Source organism: Equus caballus, chromosome 5 (assembly GCF_041296265.1).
Source record: "Equus caballus isolate H_3958 breed thoroughbred chromosome 5, TB-T2T, whole genome shotgun sequence".
Lineage (NCBI taxonomy): Eukaryota > Metazoa > Chordata > Mammalia > Perissodactyla > Equidae > Equus > Equus caballus.
The window spans coordinates 38,075,951-38,103,943 of NC_091688.1; the positions used below are offsets into that span (position 1 = coordinate 38,075,951).

At 37.9% G+C, this 27,993-nt stretch overlaps 1 long non-coding RNA gene and 1 pseudogene across 2 annotated transcripts in view; one reads left to right on the forward strand and one right to left on the reverse strand.

Annotated features, from left to right (window-relative positions):
* The window catches only part of LOC111773504 (uncharacterized), a 65,492-nt gene that overhangs the window by 13,368 nt on the left and 24,131 nt on the right, over positions 1-27,993 (forward strand). Inside the window, exons 2-3 of one of the 2 annotated variants that reach the window (XR_011438663.1) lie at positions 5,511-5,768; positions 18,130-18,278. This is a non-coding gene — a long non-coding RNA (uncharacterized lncRNA). The remainder of the gene's footprint in view (positions 1-5,510; positions 5,769-18,129; positions 18,279-27,993) is intronic. The other variant, XR_011438664.1, reaches the window with a different exon arrangement.
* On the reverse strand, positions 22,515-25,143 carry LOC100055080 (T-cell surface glycoprotein CD1a-like; annotated as a pseudogene).

Here is a 27,993-nt window from a genome sequence, read left to right on the forward strand (position 1 = left end):
GTCGAGCCTATTTTAATTAACCCAACAAATAAATTAGCTTTGATATCAAGTATTTTCCTAGAACACGTGATCCTGAAATTCATTTGAGGGGCTGGCCCCATGGCCAGGTGTTGGGTTCGCATGCTCCACTTCGGTGGCCCAGAGTTTTGTTGGTTTAGATCCTGGGCATGGACATGGCACCACTCATCAGGCAATGCTGAGGCAGCATCCCACATAGCACAACCAGAGGCACTCACAACTAGAATATACAGCTACGTACTGGGGCACTTCGGGCAGAAGAAAAAGAAAAAGAAGAAGATTGGCAACAGATGTTAGCACAGGTGCCAATCTTAAAAAAATAAAAAAAAACACAAGAATCAATAATGAGAAAATTATAAAAAATTCATTTGAGTTGGTTTCTATTACATTTTTGAGAGTATACTCAATTTATATGCTAATTGTTTGTTTTTAAGACATCGAATAGAGCTTTTTTATAAATTAAGAACTGGTGAAAAGGAGTGGGTAGAAACTGAACTGTCTGTAGAGTTGCATTTCCAGTTTCAAAAAGATTTCTAAGATGTAACATAAATGACATCATAAGATGATCCACCCATCCAACTACGTTATTCTCAATTTTCTGCTTTCCCTCTGAGTGTATAGCTTTATTTTAGCTTAGGGGGAAAAGCCTAAAAAATTCCTATCAGGCTCTAAATATCAGCTTCTAATTTTGTCAAATTTCTGACTATAATGTTATTAAATCCTTTCAAACATCCTACTACGTTTTAGTGAGTACAAACAGTAAATATTCCTGGCTGTATTAAGAAACCCCATCAATTCTGGTTTTGGTTTTCCCTAGATCATTTAAAGGAATAATGTAACACTTTACCAAGAAAACTCTCAGAGACATCAACTGGAGGGGAGCCCATACCCATACCGGGGTCCTCCTAGGAGAGTAGATATGAAGATGTCTGTACGGCCACTAACTTGGCAGAATTTTGTTAAGAGTTATGTAGTCTTTTCTTTTAGATACCTCTTATATCTTTAATTTTTCATTACCTTTTAGCAATGAAGCTTTCAATTAAGAAGCTCTTTTGGAATTTTGAAACCTTTGCTTTTAAGCACACCTTTTAAATGATCTTATCTAATTAGACCTTTCCTTCTACTGGCCATTGTAATTTTAATTATCCTTAGTAATTTTGGTCCATTGAGAAAGAGATTTACAAGAGAAGGGATCATAAGTCTTAAACATAAAACCAGCTGGAGTTCCCAAGGGAGGAACTTCTCAGGTAACTTTAGAAACTGGATGACCCACGTTAAAGAAAATCATGCAACAAGAATGACAATAAGAATGACAACTGGGAGACCCTTAAATTATGTCAGAGTACTCACCAATCAGGGGAAAAAAACAATGTCAAGGGAAGCCCCTCCTGAGACAATGACCTTGAGCTGAAAAAGCCATGCTGGCACTCATATAATGGTCTCCTGGGCAGTTGCCCCCAATCTGAAAAAAAAGGCATTGACCTTGACCAAATGGAGAAAAGTCCAGAACCTGGGAGAGCTCTTATGATCAAAAGAGTCTGTGATCCATGGAAATGGTGAGTGTAACAGGCTCATGTAGATCTGGCACAGGGTTTCAGGGGACACCAGTTCACAAAGGTGAGATCACATAGGGTCCTGCTTCTGGCATGAAGTATGTTAACCAAAAACTAAAGAGTCAAAATGAGAGGCAGAAAGACATTTATTTGGGGATTAACAAATTGCAATTTGGGATACATCCATTCCAGTCGCAACCCAAATAGTGTCTTGCTAGGGAGTAAGAGGCAGGGGCTTTTAAAGGCAAAAGAGAGAGTTTTGCATTACAAAGAATGTTAATTGGAGTTAGCAGCAGAAAGTTAATCTTGGCTAAATATAATTTATTGCTAAAGCTAGCTACAGGGAGGCCAAAGTCTGACACTGTAATGAGTTTCAAGTTTCTTGCAACATTCTCAGAATATTTGTGTCTTGACTCGCTTCAAAAGTTCATATTCTGCCCAATCAGGACATGCTTAAGTTTCATTTCCTTATGGAATGCTGGCTGCATTTTAAAGCCCATAGTGACCCCATTATGCTTCACATTTCACACTTAGTATTAAGGATCTTAGTAGGTACATAGAGAGACTGACAATGTATTCACTTCTATCAAGAATCTTTAAACTACAGAAGTGTATCTAAGCCAAGAATTAAAATGCATTGTGATAATTGCCATTTCAGTGTCTAGAATCTCAGATACAACCCTATTCAGAACAATATTCTCTAGGAAGGCATGTTGACTACCTAACCCACGGGGTGTTCATAATTTGAAGTCTTGAAAGAGCAGCATGCTTTTCAACCCGAGAGCTAAACTTCTGTATAGTGAACAACTGTATTGGACTATGGTAGTCAGAAAATTCATCCTACCATGTCATTTCTCTCCATAATTTGCAAAATCTGTCTCTTCTTCTCTAACCTCACCGACATATAGTTCTGCTTTCATCATGTGTGATCTAGACTACTGCCACAATCCCTTAACTGTACACCACAATTCAAATCCTCTCCATATCTATTCAGCACTCTGCTGCAGAGTTGCTTCATAAAATGTACACTTGACCATGTCAAGCTCATGATTAAAATATTTCCAATACTTTAATGAAATGTAACCAAACTCCTAAAGGAGCCGATTTTATTGGCTCCTATATCTCAATCCACAACAAAAAGAGTATGGGGATTGAGAGGAGTGGGTTCCATGAGAAGGGAAATTGACAAACTATTTGTACTGGTGAATACTTACATAGATTCAAGAATCTGAACTTTATATAAAAGGCAATAAGTAGAGAAGGAAGTGGTTATATAGGCCCTCTAAACACACACAATCACAAAAGAATAATCTGAGGTGGGTGGTACATCCTGTGATTAGAATCCAGCCTGACTAAAGGGTCCTGGGTATGCTAGGGGAGCCTAGTCCTCTTCCTCTGTCACCAGCCTTTCTCTGGCTCCCTCTGTTTACTTCATTGGTGCTCAGGCCACAGGTATCCTCATCTTTACCTTTACCTGGCCTTATCTGGCACTCTCCCAAGTTGACCTCAGTGAGTGATTTTTGTCCTCCTAGAGAGAGAGCTCGCCTCAGAACCCCAATGTCATGCCCCCACCACAGACAGTTTCACACTCTATCACCCTCCACTCTGCCAGCAGAAACCTCACCCTCTGCTCACTTCCCTATTTGAGAATCCCCACAACCATTTGGTTTTTACTTGGCCTTTCATTTCCTTGTCAGCTCTTCTTCCAGTATTCTCTGCCTTTTCTAGCTTCCAGCAGCCATCCTTGCCTCCATTCTGTGTCCTCCTCCTTCTAATATCTCCAACTATGGAAAAAGTCCCATCCTGACGGCAAGAATATGCTCCTAGATAGACCATTTACTAGAATTCATTGATTAATAGTCCAGATCTCAGTTTCCCCCACTGTGAAGTGACTTGGAAGCAACCCAAAGGGACATCAATGAATGAATGGATACAGAAGATATGATATATATATATATATATATACACACACAATGGAATACTACTCAATCATAAAAAGGATGAAATCTTGCCATGTGTGACAACATGATGGAACTTGAGGGTATTATGCTAAGCAAAATAAGTCAGATGAAGAAAGACAAATACCATATGATTTCACTCATATGTGGAAGATAAACAAACACATAGATAAAGAGAAAAGCTTGGCGGTTACTAGAAGGGAAGGAGTAGGGGGAAGGCAAAAGGGTAAAGGGGAGCATATTTATGGTGATAGATAAAAAATACACTATTGGTTGTGAATATGATGCAGTCTATATAGAAGCTGAAATACAACTATGTACAACTGAAATTTACACAATGTTGTAAACCAATATGACCTCAATAAAGTAATTTTAAAAAGAAACAAACAGGTATAGAGAACAGATTTGTGGTTACCAGAAGGGAAGGGGGTGACAGGTGAGAAAAAGGTATAAAGGGGCACATATGTTTAGTGTTGGATATAAAGTAGCCCTTTGGTGGTGAAAACGATGCAGTCCATACAGAAGCCAAAATGTAAGGATATATACCTGAAACTTATATGATATAAACCAATGTGACCTCAATAAAATTTAAAAATAATAAAAATAAAACAGTAAAATAATAAAATAGTAAAAAACATAATAAAACTGTAAAATAAACAGATAATTTACATTAATTGTGTTGATCTTAAACAGACAGCTAGTTATTTCCCCAGCAAAAATGAATTTATTCATTATCAGCAGAGAATTGCAATTTGGAGTCTCCAACGGTGGTGAGCCACATGAAAGACCCTCAGCAAGAAAGGATAAATTCTTTTATGAAGGGGAAGAAGAAGTTAGGAAGGCTGTTGTAAACAAAGAGTCCATTGGAGGAATTGAGAGTTTGATGAGCGGTGGGTTTTCATTGGCTGAATTGTGACAGTCTCTCATTGGCTGAGCCTCATGCCAATCAAGAGGTGGAAGTCTTTCTTCTTTCCGTTGGATGGTACCATCCCTTGGGTGTACAGCTCCCTGATTTGGACCTCCCAACTCCAATCCTATGAAGTTTCTGTTTATTAATTTGACAGTAGTAATAAATTGTAAAGCCAAAAAAAGTTTTTCTAATCAAAACTTAAAAAAGAAAAATAATTTTGATCAACTTATGCTACAGGACAGACTGGATTATTTTTTCATGGTCTATAGTGAAAAATGATGTTGCAAAGTCATTATCATATAAAGAGACCATCAAAAAGCGTGCAGATAAACATATAGGGAGAAAGTATTTTAGAGAAATAACAGGTAGTTAATTTAAAAATTATCTTATTTTTCTGAATGATGTGCTCTTTTGGTAGTTTGTCATCTTTTTAAAATTTGAAATTTATTGTCATTTCTGTCATGTCTTAAATGTTCAGTATCTTACAATTGAAAAAAAAGTAGTTCTAAGCTGGTCACTTGGTATAAACAAACACAAAACTGATTTCTAGAGATCCATGATCAATACAATGTTCTTCTTTTGAATACTGGCAGTCTTTGCTTTGCACAATTTCAATATTAAAATTTCATTTACCCTGGTTTACTTAAATAACACCAATCCCCCAATAGTATGGCTGAAATTTCAGTTGCCACAGTATATTAAATGTTAGTAATTGAATAAAGTACAGACTTTACTACTAGCTCTTCATTTCATGAATCACTATGGAAATAATAAATGTGCAGTTGTAACCAAAGACATCAGTGACTAATCACATCACTTCTTTCAAAGTTTGTCAGTGACTATTAGTCTGTTCCTGCACAGACAGCAAAGAGTGTACTTGTGTTGTTTCCTTGTGTTCCAATAATAAATCCCTGTGACCTTTTACATGAATAGTAACAGAAAAAGGGAATTGGCTATCTAAGATAACAATGAAAAAGCTGGAAGTAAGGTGTGAATTGAATGTAAATGCAGTTGTAGAAGAAATGGCTGACCTTTGGAATGTTGATACTGCCATTGTTCGACAAATTATAGGTATGAACCTAGAAGAACTTGGTGAAGGCAAACTTATCAACATACATGTGGAAAGTGATTGTCACAAAAAGAATGAAGGTGTCCCAGATGAAGTGACACCAGCATAAAACTTCACATTCAAGGAACTCTCAGAGATATTCCTCAGCATCAAAAACTCAAAGCATGAAATGTTGAGAGCTCTCTCAAACTTGGAGTATGAAAAGTCACCAATGCATAGGAAAGATACTCTGTATCTTTAAGTTATACAATGAGACTAAGGTAAGCACTGCTCAAACCACTGTTTTAAATTTTTACAAAGAAATAAAGCACTTCAATTCTGGATGTTTCTGTTGGTTTAAGTGACAATACGATAAATTAATATGACTTTTACTATTTTTTAAATTTCTTATGTATTTATTACCAGCAGTAAGAAGGTTTTGAATGTTTTGACAAAAAAGGTGGCAAAATGATCAGAGTTTTTCCCATTGATTATTAAGGTTCCCTTGCATGGTCAACTTTTACAGTCCCACACTATTATGCAAAGCAAAGACTGACTTTATCATAAGATTTGGAGTCAAAATCAAAAAAGTGAAATTTTTAGCGTTAGTGCTATCTTCTTATTGACATCATCATTTCTTTTTTCTTTGAAGAATCCTTATCCTGTAAGGGATTGTAAGGAATTAAGTACATTCAATTGAGATTCTAATATCATTCTGCTTATGGTATGAATTTTACTAATCATGCCAAGCTAGTGCTAAGCACATCAACTTAAAGGATACTTTTGGAAGTATATATTTGGCTTGTTTCTAGAATCCGAATTTTATTAATATCTTCAAAATTTCTAAAGAAGTATTGCAGATTATACAAATTGAATTCCTAGTCCCATGATGGTATTAGCTCAACTTCTTCATCATGTCAACAATGATTTTAATTTTGTTTTTTCAGCACATGTCAATGTTTTGTTGAGACTGACAAGCAAGAATACTGTTCTTGTATGATATTTTTAAGAGCTATTTAAAGATAGACTTCTACTGTGTCTTTTACTACCAAAATTTTAAAAAGAATGTGCACAGATCAAAGACTATAGAATGCCATAGAATACTTTCAAGGATTTTCAGATATAGTCAGTTATATTTTCCATGCATGGTGGTACTGTTGTACGTGTGACTCTTCAAATCATTTTGCGTGTATTCAGCTTTTGTAACTTGTCTATGAATGATTTAATTATTTTACGTTCATTTCATATATGGGGAAAATTCTTCAAACACAAAAAATGTTTTATGTGGAAATACACACATTTGGAAACACATACATTTAGTAATTGTTTGTTTACCTGTCTTATATCTGAGGCTATATTATCAAAACAGAGGAAAATATTTAATATTTCTAACCTTATTTAAAATTATTTGATTCATCACATCTACGATAATCTTAATTGCCTGGTTTTGTATTTCATTCCCTGAATAATGTGTTGTATTATTTTGTTGTTAATGTTAATCTTCTGCTTAAATATACTGCAGTAATGTTGGCATTATTTGCTGTAGCATTTGGCAAACGAAGAGAATACTAATACATTTTCATGGACAGTGCTCTAAATGCTGGCCTTTGTCCTGCTAAAAGCTGAATCACCCATATTATATGTTTATTCACAACAGGTCAATATTTTCACATAGTCGTAGTTCCATAGCATTCATACTTAGATAATTTAATCATATTTCGTTTTTAAATACCTATTGTGGATTCAGGTATTGTCACTTCTTTTTGCTATTAACATATGATAGCTCTGCTGATCTTTTCCTCATTCTCATTTATCAGATGAATTTTTCCATTCCTAAAGAATTTCAGTATAAATTAAATAATAATAATAATACATATGAGGTTTTTTAAAAACAGTAACCAGGATCTAGTTATTTTTTCACCAGTTGAAAAAAATTGTGTGCAATAAATGTTTCAAAACCTCCTACCTTTACCTGAACTTTTTATGAAAGTATAATGAGCATTCAAAAAAGTACACAGTCATAATCATAATTACAAATTTCATTGAATTACCACAAAAAGAACACACCTGTGTTATGCAATTCAGGTCAAAAGTAGAGTAGCACCAGCACCCCAGAAGACTCCTTATGCCACTCTCAGAATTACTCCATCTTTCCTCCCTCAATCACCTCTATCCTAACTTCCAACATCATAATCAGGTTTTCTAAGCTTTTGTAATAGTTTGCCTTCTCTCTAAACAATTCCCTTCATCATTTTTTTGTATGGTAACAAACTATTCCAGGGTTTCCTTGTCTAAAAATAAGTATTTACCTTCAGATTTGATGGATTTTTTCCACTGAGTATAGAGTTCTAGGTTTTTAGTTTTATTGTCTTAGCATGCTGAAATCAACATTCTATTAATTTTTGGCTGAATTGGGTTTGTTTTGGAAGTGATATATTCCTCTAATCATTGCTCCTCTTTGGCAAATTAGTCTCTTGTCTCTGTCTTTTTTAATATATTCTCATTGTTTTTGGTTTTCAGTAGTTTTACTAGGATATACTTGGTATGACTTACTTTTTGTTCATTTTGCCCTATTTCATTGGAATTTTCGAACCTCATTTTCTATTTTAGAGTGTTTTCAGCCATTATTTCATCTCAACAGTTATCTACTTCATTCTTTTTGTTGTTATTTAGTGACTCCAACTACACATACGTTTGACATCTTCATGGTATTCCCTCAATTGCATATTTGTCTTTATTATATTTTCCAAAATTCCCTCCAAAATTTATTCTGGATATATTCTTCTAATCTATCTTCTAGTTCACAAATTTTCTTTCCAGTGGAGTCTTATCTGCTATAACACCTATCCATTTGTTTTTTTTAGCCACTATGATCTTATTAAAGAATTTCCATTTGTTCTTTCTTTATAGCTTCCATTTCTCTGCCAATATTCTCAATCTTATTTTTATCTCTTTGAGCATGTTAGGCCTATTTATTTTTAAGTCTGTACCTGATAACTTCATTATATAGGACCTTGGTAAGTCTGTGTCTGTCTTCTGTTGTCCTTTTTTAAAATTTTTGCTCATTTCACCATGTCTCTTTATGTTTTGGGGTGGTATTCTGTTTGTATATTTTTGTTTTTGTCTTTGTTTTTGAGTGTTGATCATTCACATTTAAAAAATGTAGAAATGATTTGTGGCTTAGGATAATGTTATCTTCCTTCAGAATCATTTTAAGGGCATTTGAAATACAAAATTATCTTAATATTTTCAGAGATAAAGGTAATTCGAAACTAAGTTATAGTCTCTGCAAAGTTTACTCTCCTTCTTCATCACATTATTTCTGGGTTGCAGCCCTTTAAGGCCGCAAATCAAAACTCAGGCCCCAAAGATATCTTTGAAGATTTATGAGTCTGCTGAAAGCTTTACTTAGCCTCTGAGTCTCTTCGGCTGTCTTTCATGGAATGAAGAGATGCTCCTAGGAGAAAAGCAGCCCCAAATGCAGGGCTCACCTCTGTGAGTTTCAGTCTTCTCCCAGATATTGACCCAGTCTTTCATCTCTTCTTTGGTGATTCTTCATTGCCTTGATGCAGATTTTATTTTATGTTTTTCTTGCTTTTGCTAGTTGTCTTTGACAAGAGAGTTGGTCCAAATAAAGTAGTCCACCATTCCTAGGAGCAGAAGCCCTTCTGTTTCTTTTTTAATTGTTTATTAATAAAACTTACCATCCTTTCATATGAGAAGCCACAATTTTTTTCTCAGAAATCTAGGCAATAACACAGCTGGTATAGACAAACCCAGACTGTATAGTGAGAAGTGACTCCTGAGCCTCTGTACTTGTCATGTGAATTCAAGGTTAGTTTCTTCACAGATCTCTTTCTTAAATATGAGGTCAGTTCAAAATAATAGAGGAAATGAACGAAATTTGGGGCATCTCATCTAGGCTTCATACCTAGTGTAGACAGAAAGCCAAGTCAAACACTGGAACTAATTGTTTTTCTGCCTAATGTCTTAAAATAATACATATCTAAGAGCTCTCTGATTCCTTTAACAGGATCTTTGCCTCAGCCATTGCTGCTGAGGCAGCCTGGTTGAAGGTCAGTGCTTACAGAATCTCATGCACATTGCCAAAGATGGGTTTGGCCTTGTGGCCTGTGTTTGCCCTTGTGGTCTGTGTTTGCAATACTGACTTTGTGTGTGAGGCTTGTGCCTTTATTTAAGGGCCAAAAATTAATCTCTACTTCCATAGGAACACATTCTTGCTCTGGAAGATGCTATGGCCAGCCACCAGTATAACCTCTTCAGGACAAATATGCTCATCCCCTCAGCATAGAGGACTATTAGCTATTGACTGCTCACAGATAGGTCCCTCTCCAGGAATTGAATTCAGTGGGAAAAGGTTGCTTTGTCCAAGGGAGTGTCCGTTCCCTGGGGAGAGTACACCTCAAATGTGGGAGTAAAAAGATATAGCCCCATTACTTGTTTAGGGAAATGTCTGAAGGGCATCCAATTTCCACAACTCTCTGTGAGCTTAATTAAATCCTCCGCAGCAGCTGTATCACAGTTCAACCTCTCCCTCTTCTAAGTCTTGCTTCCCTCTCTCTTCTACGTCTTGTTCCTGAGAGCACTCCTTAATAAATGTCCTACATGTAGATGTCCATCCGAGTCTGTTTCTTTAAAAACTGACCTAAGACACACCTCTATATAAAAACAGCCAATTGGCTTGGAGAAAGCCTTCCTGAGCAGCAGCAATCTGCCACAGTAAAAACTTCAAATGGACACTAGGTGAAAAGTCCTACAATTGCCTGTCCAGGCCACAGCAGTAAAGAGGTCACTGCACAGCATATAGAAACCAATCATGTTGAACCATACAGGCCACTGCACACCAACAAGGTCAAAACTAGTGTGGTCTTGCCCTAGTTTCTAAAACCAAACAGGCCATTTGCTTTGACTCTACTAAAAGTATCTTACATATTAATTTATTTTCCATTTCTACATTTTTTCTTCATAGTTGTTTTCTAACAAAGGCTCCAGTAGCCGTTGTTAATTCTATCCTGACCTGAACTTACTCTCCTAAAGTACAGTCACCAACCTTTCATCTTATCCAAATTAGTGAAAATGTATGCTAAAAATTTATTCCAACCTTTATTATAGCTTCTTTCATTTTTGTTTTAAGTCACAACGCTTCCCTAGATCCAATATAGATGAAGTTACATTTTGTACTTTGGATTTATCTCAGTGAAATGAGTTATGAAATGTTTCACTTTACTATTTTCCCAGAAATTCACTCTGATTTCTAATATGTTTCTTTTCATATAAATTTTGGAATGGGTGGTTACATTTTTTCCCTTGCTTTAGAAAATATACAGATAATAATGAATTTATATAGAGATAATATGGGTGTCATTGTCAAAAATTTGATTTAGCCTTAGTGAAAAATAAATAATCCATACTGGTCATTAAAATGAGGAAAATAAAGAGCTACAGCTCAACATTTCTCTAACCAAAGCTGTCAACCTTTAATTGACATTCAGCTAACATCCTGGATTCCTTAGGATCAAGTTTGGCTGCAAGTAACAGAAGATTCAAATGAACAATATCTTTAAAAAGATGTGGTTATGTATATATATTTCTATGTCTTGTGAAGAGACTGGAAGTAGGCAATTCAGAACTGTTCTGGCATTCCATTTATCAGGAATCACTTCCCAGTTTCCTCTTTTTTTTTTTTCGATAATTTTTGTTTTGTTTGTTTTTTTATGGTCTTTACCATGCTTGGTCCTCATTCCAAAGGTCATCTCATAGTCATAGTCTGAGATGCTTGCCAGAGGTCCTTCCATCAAATCCACCTTTTAGCCAGCAATAAGGAGAAAGGAGGAAGCTGAGCACATCCACCTCCCACTGCTTCAGATCCACTTTGCAGAAGTTGTACCCTCCATTGGTCGACTGCAGTGACATAACCACAACCAGCTAAAAGACATTTTTCAACTTTTGCTTTATGGTACTATGTTTTATGCTTGGAATCTTAATGGCAGATTGTTGAGTTAATCATTCTCTTCCATTTATAGGCTCATGGATATCATTTGGTCTGAACAGACCTCCTCTGCAAACTGTTTGATTCATTTATTTATCCTCATTTCCTTCTCTTCACCACATTCTGATGTATTAATGTATTATCCTTCTGTTTCTATGTGTTCTTATAAAACGTGGTGGTGTTTGATGCATACAACTTTAATTTCCACAAAGGTATTATACTGTATGCTTCATTTATTAGTCTATTTGATTCAGTACTCTTTTAAAGACCTTTCATGTTACTCTGTGTCTAGTCTCTTGTTTCTACGTGCTACATAGAATCCCATAGTGTTGATGAATAAATGAAAAGCAATCAGAGAAGTTAATATATTGAGGTATATGAAGAAGCCATTTGGTTTCAATTAATTTGGGGCCTGATCTTGTTTTTCCAGAATGACCTGATATGGCCTGTTAAGCATGCATCATACAACTGCTTTAAACATTTACAATATCCCAAAGAAGGAAGGAATGATACCTTTAAAGATAGCAGTGTGTTCCTCCCTCCCTATCAGCATCTGTTTAAAGATGAACATTTCTTCCAGGAAACTAAGGATCAAACTGACCTGTTGTACATCTGGTGACCACTGACCCTATGTGTACATCTTGTGACCACTGACCTGCTGCGCTAGCAAAATATCTCATGATTGTAGTATAAAAAGAGATTCCCGTCATATTTGATATATATTCCTTGTTCCAAAATAGTATAATACCATGCTGCACAGCTCTCTTCTCTGGAGTACTTCCTTCTCTGGTGAAGGTCATTCTCCCAGACTATATAGTCCTCAGATTGCCTCATATAATAAACTCACTCCAACTTTGATTTATAGATTGATTATTGATTATTTGAGTTGACAGTGTTCATCTACCACATTTTACTTATGTCTTGCCATAGGGATGAACATCTAGCGTGCTTCCAACACCTCACTACCATAAAAATGCTGTGATAAACATTCTTATACATGTTCCCTCTGGATCTGGTTAAATATTTTCTGTTATGAATATTCAGAAGTGAGATTGCAGGGTCAACATGTACATCATTAGATAAGATACTGCTGCAAACTCTCCAGAATTACTTCACCACCGTCAATGCCTGGGGATTACCACTTATCCCACTTCCTTGCAAACACTGGGCTTCTGGAGCTTTCTGATTTTGCCAATTTGGTGTTGTAAAAAGATATAGTCTTGGGGCTGGCCCCGTGGCCGAGTGGTTAAGTTCGCGCGCTCCGCTGCAGGCGGCCCAGTGTTTCGTTGGTTCGAATCCTGGGCGCAGACATGGCATTGCTCATCAGACCACGCTGAGGCAGCGTCCCACATGCCACAACTAGAAGGACCCACAACGAAATATACAACTATGTACCTGGGGGCTTTGGGGAGAAAAAGGAGAAAAATAAAATCTTAAAAAAAAAAAAAAAGATATAGTCTTAATTTGCATTTCTCTAATTAACAATGTGTTTGATACAACTTTAATTTCAACAGAGGGTATTACATATCTGTTTCATTTATTAATTCACTTTATTCTGCATTATTTTAAACCTTCCTATATTACTTTGTGTATATAGGTATAAAATACACAAATATAATTTTAGACTTCCAAATACTTCTCTCAATTTTTCATGTATCAATTTTGTTCAGTGTATATTTTTTGAAGAGAAAGCCTTAATTTTATAAAGCAGAATTCAACAATTTTTACTTTTAATTAAATTTAATTATTTTTTTTTTTTGCAAAAACTCAATTGTATACAGTTTGTGATTTAGAAGCACTCGTATGCAAAACAGTAAAACAGTAGAATCTCCTGCCCTTCTCCCACATGGACATGCCCACTCTTGTCTTTCAAGGGGTGGAGAAGCCAGGACCCCTGTCCCTACAGGAACCAATTTAGTTACAGGCCTCTGGGAGAGGCCAAGGCCTCAGGGGTAAAGATCAGGAGCAGGAGGCATCAGCACCCTCAGAGACCCACTGTTCAGCTGGAACTGTGTATATGTGTTTAGAGGGTGGGAGGAATAACCCACCATAGGCCATTTCTCCCCAAGGCTCTAGAGTCTCCAACTGGGCTTTTAGTTTAAGGAATAATCCCCCACTAATAGGTCATAAAGGTAGTCTGTTACATTATATGCTACTAACTTTGTAGTATTATCTTTTACATTTAAGATTTTATTCCATTGTGAATAAACCATTGCTCATCACTTTCAAAAGTGGTTTAAATATTTATAGTAATTTATTCCTTCAAATAGTAAAAAAAAGTTTACTAAGTACTTCCAAAGTCCAGCTGAAATTTCAATTAGGAATTTAATGAAATTACAGAATAATTTTTAAAGGATTACAGTCTTTTTATAATAATAACTCTTTCAATCCAACTCCGATTAATCAGAAACACTTTAATGATCTTGAATAGTATTTAGAATTTCTTGCCAGGGTCCAGCCTCGGCAGAGTCCAGGTTCCCGCGGGAGAGACCGCATCGGTGAAATGAGGGGAAAAATAAAGAGGATGTGAGACTTGGGTTGGTGTTAGCAAGTCCCACTTTACTGTGCACAAGTGTTGTTTTTATATTTTTCAGGATTAGTACAGAAATAGCTCTACAAATATTCTCAGAGAGATAAGGAAGTAAAAAACGAGCACAAGAATATTTATTAGCATTCTAATCTATAGAGCATAAGGTTAATGGTAGTCTTCTCCGCAATTAACTAGTGTTTGTTGTCTCTAAGCTAAAAGAGATAGGTACCTAGACATCTGTTGTAATTCATGGTAAAGTTAAATCAAAGAGAGAAGGTCCAGGCCTCCGGCCAGGACAGCAGTCCGTCTGTTTACATCCTGGGGGAGCCATCCCTGCCTCCCTCAATCATTTACGTCATTAGTGTAGATGGTTAATGGGAACAAAAGGCGACTCCGGGGTGTCTTATCCCCAGGGCTATCTGCATTCTCAGCGGGCAGTTAAACATCTTTACATTCCCTCGCCCTTTAGGGGGTGAAAGCATTCCTTTGTCTTTTAGATTGTGGAGCTAACAGTCCCTTAAGCACACTGCCAGAGAAAATATCATTTTGTTAGCAAAGTAAAGGGCTGAAAAGCTAAGCTAAACTATATACCTTCAAGAACAAAAAACAGAAATACTTATAGACATAACCTTGATAGAAAGCATGCATATAATTCAGAAAATATCAGGGGTGTCGGCCGGCCATTCTTCACCGAGGGACATCCCTGCACCCCTCGGCCCTTCTACTCATCAATTATTGATTATTTATCGCTTTTAGGAGAGAACCTCTATAACATTTTAACAGAAAGCAGAAGGTCAAGAATAATATATAGATACTTCTTGATCATCCAATTAACCAGCAAACTTGGAAGGACGATGGATTCTGCCTAAAGAATTATGTTCCCTGGAGAAGTGCCTTGCACGATTCTCCTTCCATTGCCAGGTCTTGTCAGAATACAATGGTAACTAGAGTCAGGGAATGCTTCCCACATCATTTCTCTGTAGAATTTTTGTATATTGTTTAGCTAATTTTTAGCTATTTTATAGATTTTTTTTTTTTTTTTTGAGGAAGACTAGCCCTGAGCTAACATCCATGCCCATCTTCCTCTATTTTATATATGGGACACCTACCACAGCATGGCTTACCAAGCAGTGCCATGTCTGCACCCGGGATCCGAACTGGCAAACCACGGGCCACTGAAGCGGGAACGTGTGCACTTAACCGCTGTGCCACCGGGCCAGCTCTAGATTTCTTTGCTATTATAAATGCTATCTTATTTTATTTTCTTTGCTTGTTGCTTGTATAAAAAGGGCTGTGGATTTTTTAATATTTAATTGTGTTTAGATAGCTTGCTAAATTTTCATGCTAGTTCCATTAGTTTTCTAGGTAGAAATCATCTGGAAAAAAACCTATTTCCTTGAAATCCTTACAATTTTATTTATATGTTAAATTGATAACTAGATAAGTTATGAGCTCTTTTGTTATTCCCAATACTTTGTTTATTTTTTATTTTCTTGTATACAATCATACATTCTGAAAATAATTATGATGTTTTCTTTATTTCTGTTTTCATACCTCCTTATGTTTCTTGCCTTACTGTATCAACAAGGACTTTAGTGTTCTATTGAATAGTGATGACTATAGTAGACAGACATCTCATTCTTGATTTTCACTGAAATGCTTTAAAGCTTCAAAATTAAAAATAGCTCATGTAGGTTGTTTGTGGCTACATTTGACAGTGGGAGTTTCCTTCTATCCCGAGTTGGTAACATTTTATCAGAATGGACATTTAAATACATCAAATGATTCTTCTGTAACTCTGGAGATGATAATATGGTTTTAATCATAATTTGTTGAAGAAAGTGATTCTATTAAGAGATTTTTTAACGGTAAACAATTCTTGCATTCTATGGATAAATCCCACTTCATTTGATGCTGGGTTTTGTTTGCAAATATTTTATTTGAGTCTATATACATAATTTCTGAGTAAACATACATAAATGAGATTAGCTGATAATTACTATTTTAATATTTGTTTTGTTTTTTTCTGGAGGAATTTTTGCCGGATTAGGTGTCATGAAAATGTTGCCTTATAAAATTTGTTAGGATGGTTTTCCATCTTCTCTGCCTGGAACAATGTGTATGAAATATCATTATCTGCTGCTCCATGTGGTCTGGACCTAGGACCTTGTGCAACTAGTAACTTTGACTATTTGTTCATTTTCTTTAAAAATTACTTGTAAATTCAGATCTTTTGTCTTTTCTAGAATTTTTTGAATAAAATTTTATCTGTAAAAAATGTGTTGATCTTAATTTTATATATCATTTTCTTATTTTAATCTGTACATTACTTATCTGTAATATGTCTACTTTCCAATATTTATTACTCTTTTGATCAATTCTGAGAAAAGTTTTTTATATTTTTATTAGTTTTCTCAAAAAGCCAGGCTTTAGTGTTGTCAGTCACCTTTATCAATGTTTTGTTTTGCTTTTTATTTTAAATTTTAGTGCTTTTAATTTTCCACCTTCTAAATTTTCATTGGTTTTGTTGTTCTTTTTTCTAGCTTCCTCAATTAAAATCTTAGCTGTACATTTTTGGTCAGGCTCGTAGACAAATAAATTCTTTTAAAGCTATAAATTCCTCTATGCATGTCGTTTTAGAATCACTTATTAACCAGAAAAAAGAATACATGCTCACCTATGGAAAAGCAATGCATGGTAATGAGATTGCAGCAACTGGGGCCAGGCCCCTGGCCAGGCGGTTAAGTTCACACACTCTGCTTTGGTGGCCCAGGGTTTCACCAGTTCAAATCCTGGGCGCAGACATGGCACCGCTCACCAAGCCATGCTGAGGCGGCATCCCACATGCCACAACTAGAAGGAGCCACAGCTGAAAATAGACAACTATGTACCAGGCGGCTTTGGGAGAATAAAAGGGAAAATTTTAAAAAATCTAAAAAAAAAGATGCAGTAACTAACCCTTAGCAAACACTGTTTAAAAATCTCAGAATAGGGGCTGGCCCTGTGGCCGAGTGGTTAAGTTCTCGCGCTCTGCTGCAGGCAGCCCAGGGTTTCGTTGGTTCAAATCTTGGGCGTGGACATGGCACTGCTCATCAAACCATGCTAAGGCAGCGTCCCACATGCCACAACTAGAAGGACCCACAACGAAGAATATACAACTATGTACCAGGGGGCTTTGGGGTGAAAAAGGAAAAAAATAAAATAAAGTCTTTAAAAAAAAATCTCAGAATAATTAAAATGAAACAAAGGCAGAAATATGTGAGTGCAGACACACAATTTGTTTATAGTCCACGTCTGCTTCCTGTTTTAAATACTGACGTACTAAATTTACAAATCATCACAGAAAATAAACAAAGCATAAATAAATCATTTTGAAAACTTATAGACCACATCAATTATCTAATTCACCAATAAATGTTTCTAGCCCCCGTGCTAAAATCCCACAGAAAATGAATTGCAAAGCAAAAATGGCTAATGCTAACTTTCTTGATATATGGTATAGGTTGGTTTTTCCTTATTCTTGCTAAAATTCCTCTTAATCTCTTTCTCCTACCTGTGATGAAACATATATTTGTCTGTACATGTGGCCAAATTTCCTTTCGCTTGCTTTTTGCTGAAATTGTGCATCCCTGCACTCAAAAATTCTCTTTTAATCCTTCTTTCTAGAGCTGATAACTTTCATAGAAACTCGCAGCTTTCTGTGCACTTGGTCAGTTAAACTTCTTCTCATGTGTGAATAAGAAAAAGATTTTTTTAAAGATCAGTACTAACAATTAAAATAGTTAATAACTGAAGAATTCAAAATTAAATGATTATAAATAGTAACTGTAAATATAAATATCAGTGTGATGATGTAGTGATGTGTTAAATCTTCTCTCATTTACAAAGCAGACTGTAGCCATCCGGTCATATGTCTGAATTTCCTTTAAAAAACAAAGTCTCCTACATGCCATTAAAATATTTAGAACAAAATTTAAATAAAATTAATAACTCAGAAAAACATCAAATATTAAGTTACACGCTTTTAGTATTCAACAAAATTTCACTTTTTAAAAAATTTTATCTTTCTACTTGATCAAGTTACTTTTATATCCATTGACAGGAGAAGGGACACAGGTGTGTGGCTCAATACCCGGCACCTTGCACGTTCTCACAAGTGGAGGGGCTCTGTCATCAACCCACTTGCCCACTTCCCTTCACTGCCTACTAATTCTGAGAATACAGCCAACTCCTTCCACTTGCAAAATCCCGGTAAGCTTATATTTCAGCTTCTGTTTTCTTCAAGTCCAGTTACCACTCTGCCTCACATTTTATACTAAGGTCTCGAGCCTTTCTTAAGGAGGTTCTCAGGAGCAGAAACTTCTATCCCCTAAACATGGGCCCACTGTGGCTGAGGCAGAGGATTTGTTTTGGAAACCAACAGGAATGCCTACTGGGAAAGAAGAAAGCTCTATATTTTTTCTATGTTGAGGTTTTTAAACCTACAAGTAGGGAAACAAAGAAATTTTCAGTGTTTTCATAAAGAATAACCTGGTAGACAGAAAAGCAGGGAAAGAAAGGCCACAAAGATTTCTGAAGTTGGACTCTGAGTGAGAAAATACAGACATCAAATAAAGAATGAAGGGCTGGCCCAGTGGCTTAGTGGTTAGGTTCACACGTTCCACTTTGGTAGCCTGAGGTTTGCAGTTGGGATCCCGGGCACCGACCTACACTCCACTCATCAAGCCATGCTGTGGTGGCATCCCACATGTAGAATGGAGGAAGATTGGCACAGTATTAGCTCAGGGCCAATCTTTCCCACCAAAAAAAAAGACACAAAGCAGCGAGCTTGGAGGAAGAGATTATTCATTTTATTTTAAAAATCTGGAGACACAGCAGCTTCTCATACATACTGGAATCAATTGCAGGGAATATGTTTACCATACAAATAGGAAAAGCTGAATATGTGATGAATGAATGAATGAGTGAACAAACTTACTGTTTCAGAAGGAAATTGACTAAAAATGTCTTGCATTTTGATAATATAACTGTCATTGCCATGGCATTTCATGGTTTATACCCCACACCATAACATCGAGGACAAGAGAGCATCTCTTTCTCCTACCATTAAACACAGGCATGAGGTTTCATGTAAACTCTGTCCTCTTAGAACAGGTGCCTAGCCCCGAGCCATCACTCTGAGCAAGGCTAAGTGGGACCTGTATCACAATTTGGCTTAAACTATTAGTTACCTGTTCATCTTTTAGCCTATCACATCATCAGTGATTCTTTGTCAGGATTGCCTTAGGCTAATCAGAGTCCAGGACTACAGATGAGGATGGAGTCAACCAACAAAAAATCTCATGGCTGCTGTTAGAGAGAGTGATAAGGTAGACTGGAGCTTGGGGAAGCAATCAACCAGTCTAATCCAGGTAGGAAGACTGCAGCAGTCCCACTGTTTGCTCTCCCACATCCCACAGTTTTCACCTTTACCTCGTCTCCAATCTCCACTTTATTGTCCAAATATTTCCTCATGTGAACTTGCTGCCACCGGCATTTGGTCCCTCTCCTTGCCCTGTGCACCCTTTCTCAGCTCCCTAAACAAATTAGAGTGAAGACCCTTTTTGCTAGTTCAACTCAAATAAATTGCCGTACTAAGAAAGCACGACAGAAACAACAAGAGGCCAGTCCTGTGGCCTAGTGGTAAATCTGGCTTGCTCCACTTTGGCAGCCCAGGTTCAGTTCCCAGGCATGGACCTACACCACTCATCAGTGGCCATGCTGTGGTGGTGACTCACATGAAAAATAGAGGAAGATGAGCACAGACGTTAACTCAGGGTGACTCTTCCTAAGCAAAACACACACACACACAGAGTAACAACAAACAATTAAAACAGTAAACTGTAATACCAAATTAGGAAGGAAAATTTTCAAGCTCACAAGAAAATGATTATCTTTCTCACCTCTACTACTTTACACTCAATAATACGTCCCTTCTGCATAGTAACTCCTTAAGAATTAATTACAGAATTGGTCACTGAATCCTAAAGTAATTGATATTTAGCCATAAATATCTCAACTGACACTGTCTTTTGGGGTCCTTCATAAGAAACAGTCGATCTTCATTATTCCCAAATCTGTACTTGCTAATTCACTGTTAAATATTATCTGTGACCCCAAACTAATTACTCATAACCCTTTCAGTCATTCATAGGCATGTGCAGAGTGGCACAAAATTTGAGTCCCCAACTAGTACTTTTCAGGCTGAGGTTGAACAAAGTGCCACTTTGCCTTCTTATTTTGATTCTCACAGTGTAAACAAGTGTCCTTTTCAGGGTTTATTTAGTGCACATTTTTTGCATTTTCATACTCTTGGTGATTTTGCTGTTTAAAATGACCCTGAAGCATAGTGCTGAAGTGATGACTAAGCGTGTTCCTAAGCGTGAGAAGGCCATGACACGGCTTATGGAGAAGATTCACGTGTAGATAAGCCTTCTTCAGGCATGAGTTATAGAGTTGTGGGCCATGAGTTCAGTGTTAATGAATCAACAATGCAGTAACTCCAGAAAAAGGAGGAGGAAATTTGCCGATCTGTATGTGGAGTTAGTCGAGAGAATGCTAAAGTAATATCTATAATGCTATGATGAAGCTATGGAAAGATGGAAAAGTAGCCAGATTTGTGGATTCATTTTGTTTGTTGGTTTGATTGTTTATTTTTTAAAACATAAGGGACAGCACAGCTGTGTGGATGAAAGTTAAGAAACTTACCATCATGTTATGCAGGGTGGGGAAAATGTTAAAAGCTTCTTGGCTAGTGCTTTATTATAAAGAAATACTGTGAATAATACACAGATTATTGGAAATATACATATACTAAATAAGGTGTTTTTAAAGATTTTGGCTTTTTTCCTTTTTCTCCCCAAAGTCCCCTGGCACATAGTTGCATACTCCTAGCTGTGGGTCCCTCCAGCTGCTGCATGTGGGACGCAACCCCAGCGTGGCTGGATGAGCAGTGCCATGTCTGCACCCAGGACTTGAAACAACGAAACACTGGGCTGCCTGCAGTGGAGCATGCAAACCCAACCACTCGGCCATGGGGCCAGCCCCTAAATAAGGTGTTTTTAAACAGAAATATACATAAAATAAGATGTATGCATTCATCAGTTGACACAAATGTTGTGACCAGAAACTCCCAGGAACCTAACCCTGTTTTCTCCTCATGAGCAATGGGTCAATATTCACTAACTCAGTGTTCCCAGTGACTTTAACACAACAGCCATGAACAGCAAGAATGTACTGTATGTTCTCTCTTTGCCTTGACCTCACTTCAATCCTGCAGATCAACACTCTTCTTCTCTTTTCTTGACCATCTTCTTTTCTCTTCAGTGACACACTTACACTACTGCCTCTCAGGCATCACCTATATCAGTGCTTCTCAAATTTTAATACACCTATGAATCCTCTGCTGATTTTGATAAATGCAAATTGTGATTCTGTAAGTCTGAGGCCCAAGATTCTATATTTCTAACAAGCACTGAGGTAATAACTCTGCCGTGTGTCCCTCAACCACAATGAAAGCAACGGCCTCCGCGCTGCCTTCCTCTTTCTGTTTAGAATACCTTGAGCAATAGTTTCATTCTGTGAGGTCTCTACAGTTAAGTAAAAAGAAAGGTCAGAGGCAAAATGGTGTTTCTCCTCAGGGGCTCAGAGAAGTCACTAAGGAAGTAGGAAAGAATGAGTCACTTGCCCACATTAGAATACATTTAACAAGAAGAGCGTTGAATGTCTCAACTAATGCAAGCATGTTAGGAAGGAAAAGAATAAGAAAAGACTATATATTTGGCATAAATTCTACACAAGTCTTTATTGTGAACATGTTACATGCAGGTAAGACAGTTTGCCAAGGATACAAATAATAAAAAGATGTGGACTTTGTTCTTAAGAAGTTTAAAAATTATAAGGGGAAAAGGGATCTAAATAGCTGCATCAAAGGTCAGAAAGTGAAGATTAGATCTGGCAAAGTACAGTTCAAGTGTGCTGGGAGTTCAGACAAGGCAGAGACTGGTTTCATTTGTAAACCGGGGAAGGCTCTCCGGAGGACGTGACATCTGAAATTCACCTATAACTCATTAATATTTGAATATGTGGTGGTTACTGGGACCTCATCCATTCAGAATTATAATTCGAGTTTGAAAGTCCAAGATCCCAGATCAGAACAACAAATCTTGCAAAATTACAGTTAGCTTATATTGACAACTGATTGTTAGGCAGAAATAAACAACCGCAACAGACTTGTACAAGAAGACTTGAATAGAAATCATCATCATGCTGCATTTGGGTCCCTGGACTGCTGGGATCTCATTCCTAAGGAGAATAATGTTTGGAATTTCACAGGGTGAGTTGATAAGAACAGAGACAGAAGTCAGTCTGCGTGAGGTGGAGGTGAGAAGAGAGGAGAGGAAGGGAACTGGAGGGGAGGAGGACTGAAGAGAGAGAAAACAAAAAAGATTAGAAGAAAGTGGGGAATGGATAAAAGCACAGGAAGGATGGATACAAGAACTCATTAGCTTTCCTAAGCCAAAATGCAAAACCTGTCAGAAGTACCAGGGGCCCTATCAGTGCTCAGAAGATCAAGCCCATGGGGTTGTGATGTTCTGTAGATTTGGGTGCACACAAAGGTGTCATTTCAAATTCACAACTTGTTTTGCTGCATTTCCTGGATCTTTCTTTGTTCATTTGAGTGTCTGCCTGACCAATATCCTTTCTTCCTATTTCTTCTCTCGTCCCTCTACAGAGATGAATCCTTCATCTAACTCTCCACAGTCTCTTACATCTATGGGTCCCTCATTTTCAACTCTTCTATTTCTTGAATTACCTATTTTTATTCCTTTTTGAGATGAAACCCTTAGAATCTCAAATTGCTCATCTGGCTCTCCTGCTCCGTTTCAGGACCACCTACTCCCACTCGCAGCTCGGGCCCTAGTTCTTTCTTACCCCAGTAGAGGATCATGTCCTGCCCTCCTAGACTTCTGTGTCTCACCTGGCAAGACAGGTTAGCTGCCTCAATGGCTTCCACATCCAAGGACTTCCAAAGATACCATGTACCATCTGCATCGGGCAAGATGTTACTTCACTGAGTGTCCAGATGCTCCAGCTCACTCTACATCCACATCACCCAAATAGGCTTTGGGTAGAAGCCACAGATGTGATAAACTAGCATCAGATAACCGGAATCAGGACTGGGGCCAATAGACAGCCAGGCCTCTGACCTTACTGCAGAGGACAGGAAAGATATTCAGATGAAGACTCTAACACAGATTTAGAGGTTCAGATCTTCACATCAGTTTAGGTAGACACATATTTCCCACTGCAAGAATCTGTTGCCTGTTATTCTCTCTCCCTCTTGGCTCCTTATCAGGAAGGTGGGGATGGGATGTGGCAAGGTATGATTTTAAAATGGGAAATTCTTGAGGGAGAGTGCAGCACTGATCTTGTCACTGGAGATCTGCCTTCCCTTCATGGAGAAGTCCCAAGAGGAATCATGGGCAGGTGTCATGAGGAGCCTGTGGATTATTTCCAGGGTCACATGGTCCCAATTGAGTAGTCTCCAGACATGCTGAGCCCTGCTTCCACCCTGTGGCAATGGCAACCATGAATTGTTCTGTAAACTCAGGAAATCTGATCCTTGGTAAGCAACATGCATGAAGCCTACTGAGGTTTCCTCAAAGTGCAGCTGACAGCCTGCTGCTGTCTGTCCCTCAAAGGGATCTGGGGAAGAGGGATTGTGAATTAGATGAAAGAGGGAGTAAAAAAGATAAAATGACATGAGCAGAAGCAAAAGACAATAGAAACAGAAGGGAGAAGTTTAGGAAATTTGAGGGAATGTAACAAAGTTTGGTATTATCAGAAGTTATGTTAAAAGGGGAATTGTTGGTAGTTGGAGATGGAGGAAGAGATGCATGACAAGAGGAAGTGGCAAATTGTTCAAAGAAGGCAACATGAATAGCATAAGCAGAGAATAAGGTAGGACTGAGTGTGAGAGAGTTGGCATTATAAGGATCTAGGGTGAATGGAATGCAATAGGTTACAGTGAATTTATTGATAGAGATTGCTGAAGAGATGGGTGGGGGATAAAAATCACACTTTAATAAGTCAAGCAAAGAACAAGGAAGCCAAGGGTATCTGGTTGGAGGCCAGGGAAAGTGTTGGTCACAAGAAACCACTAATGGAAGATAATAAAGCACAAGCCTGCAATCAATGAGAGAGGAGTTTGTAACAGAAGACTTGAACCTTTTGAAGAATCAAGATCTGGATTACACTCTTTGCCCGAAAGTGTGCAATTGCAGTTTTATATGGGGAAAGGTAAGTTTCAGAAGTCAGTGGAGGCTGTCTCCTAGAGGAACGAGACACTCATTGAGACAGACACACACATGCCATCAATGTCCCCATTCACTGTGGTGGGAACTGAACTCACATTCACGCTGCAGTTGACTGGCATGGATGTGAAATGCCTGAAGAAATCCAACGGAGAACATACAAAATAAATTTTCCAGTTTTGTGATCTCCTCATTGCTGAAATGCCCTTGGACCAGGGCCATAAGAAATAGACAGTGCCAGAGTTGCTCTCACAGCCACGAGTCTGCAACTCACTCAACCAACTTGAGCCCAGTTGTGTACACAGCAGCAGTTGCAAAAGGATGAGATCTGGAGGATTTGGAAGGACATTGCTCCTGAAAACCACAAACAAGAGGAACAGGAAAGAGTCATTGGGAAGGAGAGAGAATGTGGAAAGAAAGGTGCCAGAGAGGGACACTCAGAATCTGAGGGAAAGGGAAGCCATAGTTATCTCAGGAGACATTTGCTGGCCCCAGGGCCCCAGCCTTATATTCAACCTTCAGAAGAGCACAGGGACCTGGTCAGAGACACTCAGAATGGAAAAAGCTGACACTCTCACTCTCCAGGTACATGCCAGGCAAAACCCACCACACATAAACACACAAACACATACACTCATACACGCACACACACACACACAGACCCTCTTGCACCCAACTGGGAAGTTGCCAGAGTTCTTACTATCTTTATTGTCACTACCTTGGAGGAGAACTGCTAGCAATGGAAGTTGCAGGAACAACATTTCATTTGCAGATGTTCTTTCTTTCTCTCAGAAAAGTGGGCCTTTTATTTCTGTTCTAAGCAAACCTACCCCACAATATCTCTATTCTGATTTCCTTCTACCAAGAGAAAAACCTTTCCTTTCCTCACTGTCTGCAAAGAAGAAAATCTATTCCTTCCCTAAACCCTGGGCCACCTATTCAGATTCTCATTTCTTTTCTAGTTCTGTGGACAGCCTACGCAGAACCTCATTTCTTCTCCATTTCTCTGGACCACCTACTCACACTCATGGCCCCTCCTCTTCTGACTCTCCTTTCTGGCTTCCAGCTTCTCTCCTTATAGCCAGCTTTCATCCTGCTTACCTTCCCCTAATTTAATTACTATGGAACAAGTCTTATGCGCCATTGAAAAAAGCCATTTTATTTCTAAGGCCTATTTTTTTCTCACTCATACAATAAAAGCATTAAGCTACGTCGCCTCCCATCAACCTACATAATCTTCTCATGTCCCTGCTCTTTTCTGTCAGTCTGTCCTTTTCTTTCCCTTTTGAATATTCCCCAAATAATCTTTTCCCATCTCGTCTCTACTTACCTCATTCACATCTCTGACTTCTCATTGGTTGCTTTCTTTGTTTTGTCAGAACCCCTATGATTGCCCTGTGTAACAGTATAAATTACCACCAATTCTCCATTATTCTTAGGGAAAAACCAGTAGCCATCACAGAGACCATAGAAACGCTGAAACACCTAGAGGAAAATCCCTTCTGTTTAGCTTGCATTGATATATATTCACTCACCAGTCACTTAACACCTGCTAGATCAAGGATCTTGCCACACTCATGACTATACAGTGGTTGACAATATGATCACTTTATTCAAGGAGGTTTTAGTATACTTGGGAAGGAAAACATTTAAGCTTAGAGCTATAAATCTTGGAGCGCTGAATTATCTTCTAATGTACGGATTCTGTCTAAACAAGCAAGCTTGAAACAGTAACTTCTAAAGTGGCAACCCTTAACTGATGTTTTTCCAGCCAGAATTGTGACTTCAGTGGTTGGCTTGGGGTCTTAGATCCATACCCCTATTGCACTGGACCCCCAACATCTAACAGAGTGCCTGGCAAGTGGTAGGTGTGTTACTGAAACCAAAATGGGTTCCCTCCTGGAAAGTTAAATCAGACTTTCCACCAGAAGTTGTTGTCACACAAAGTAAAGTATATTTGCAGCAAATAGGAGACCATGAGGAATCATTTCCAGAGTCACAGCATCCTCAAACAAAGGGAAGCAGGGACCTTCTATTTCAGATGAGGAATGAATATTCCAAAAGGAGAGGTGGGTATTTGCTTGCACAGGCTCCGTTAGAAAACACATTTCCACATACACTGCAGGTTTTGGTAATAAGGCCTAAGCTCCACCTGGAGAGATCTTAGCATTTAAAATAAGGCAGAGGTGGGGCTGACCCAGTAGAGCGGCAGTTAAGTTCGCACCTTCCTCTTTGGCAGCCCTGGGCTTGCCGGTTTGGGTCCCGGGTGCAGACCTATGCACCGCTTATCAAGCCATGCTGTGGTAGGCATCCCTCATATAAAATAGAGAAAGATGGGCACAGATGTTAGCTCAGGGCCAATCTTTCTCAGCAAAAAGAGGAGGATGGGCAGCAGATGTTACCTCAAAAAAAAAAATTAATTAATTAAGGCAAAGGTCATAGGCTTAGCTCTTGTGGGGAGGCTTGGTCTGGTTCAGGGTGGTTGGTGACTGTATCTCCTTAACATAGTAAAAGGGAAAAAAACAATTTGGAAAAACAGTTAAATGCTTCCAAAACCATCCTTGCACCAACCAGTGGGTGACAGGCACTCAATAAATATTTTTGAATGATTGAATGAATTTGGTTCAGACAGCCAATTATTTTTTAAGATTATGGAGAGCTTCAACAAAAAAATTTTTAAGACATCAGAAAGTGTTAATCATAGCCCTACTTGGTGAAATTAGACACTTATACTGGTTTTTTTAGGATGAAAGTACATGTTAATAAACATGAAGCTTACTCAGAGGGTCCTGCTGTAAATCTCCTATTACTTATGACAAGAAACCAGTGACAACTTGTAGGAAGTGAAGTTAATAGATTTTTCTGGAGTCATTTATCCAGGATTCCCTTCTTATTGGTCATCCTTGGATGTTCCACACTAGTCTTATATAAGCTGGTCTCCGCTGGACATGTTGACCTTCTGCTTTCATGGTGTTTATAGTTGTCTAAAGTCTCTTAAATATTTGTTTGTGCTTTCTATCATCTGGATAAATGTATTTGGTCTTTTTTTTCCATTAATCTTGGTTTACAAGTAAATAGAAATTATCGCAGGCTAATTTAAGCAAGAAAATAATTTTTTGAAAGTTATAATTAGAACATAGAAAGCTGGAAAGAGCTTCACTACCGTACTTACAATTTTTGAAAAGCTAGGTAATCAAATTCACAACTTTTCTTGAATCCATTAAAGAGATGAAATATCAGGGCAACCAAAAATCCAGAACCCGAGGAAAGGCAGACTCCTCCAAGGAAAAGGAGATGCAAATTCTTCTGACTTGGGACGGATGTCAGAGGCTATACAAGCTGGTAAGAATAACTCAACTATAATTGCTAACAAATTACTAAAATCTAGCAGGAATACATGGAAAGTCTGAGAGTCACAGACACAGGAAATTCACTTTCATCATTAGGCTTTTTTCCATCGACCTCACCAGGGGCTGCTGAAAGATCAGAGTCAAGGATGTAGCCCAGAGAAATCCTTTCCTGTGGTGCAAGCCTGAGGTGTGAAAGCAGCTGCCTCATGAGAAGGGCAGGAAGTCCCTACCAGACCTTTCTCCCCTATCTCCTACACAGAA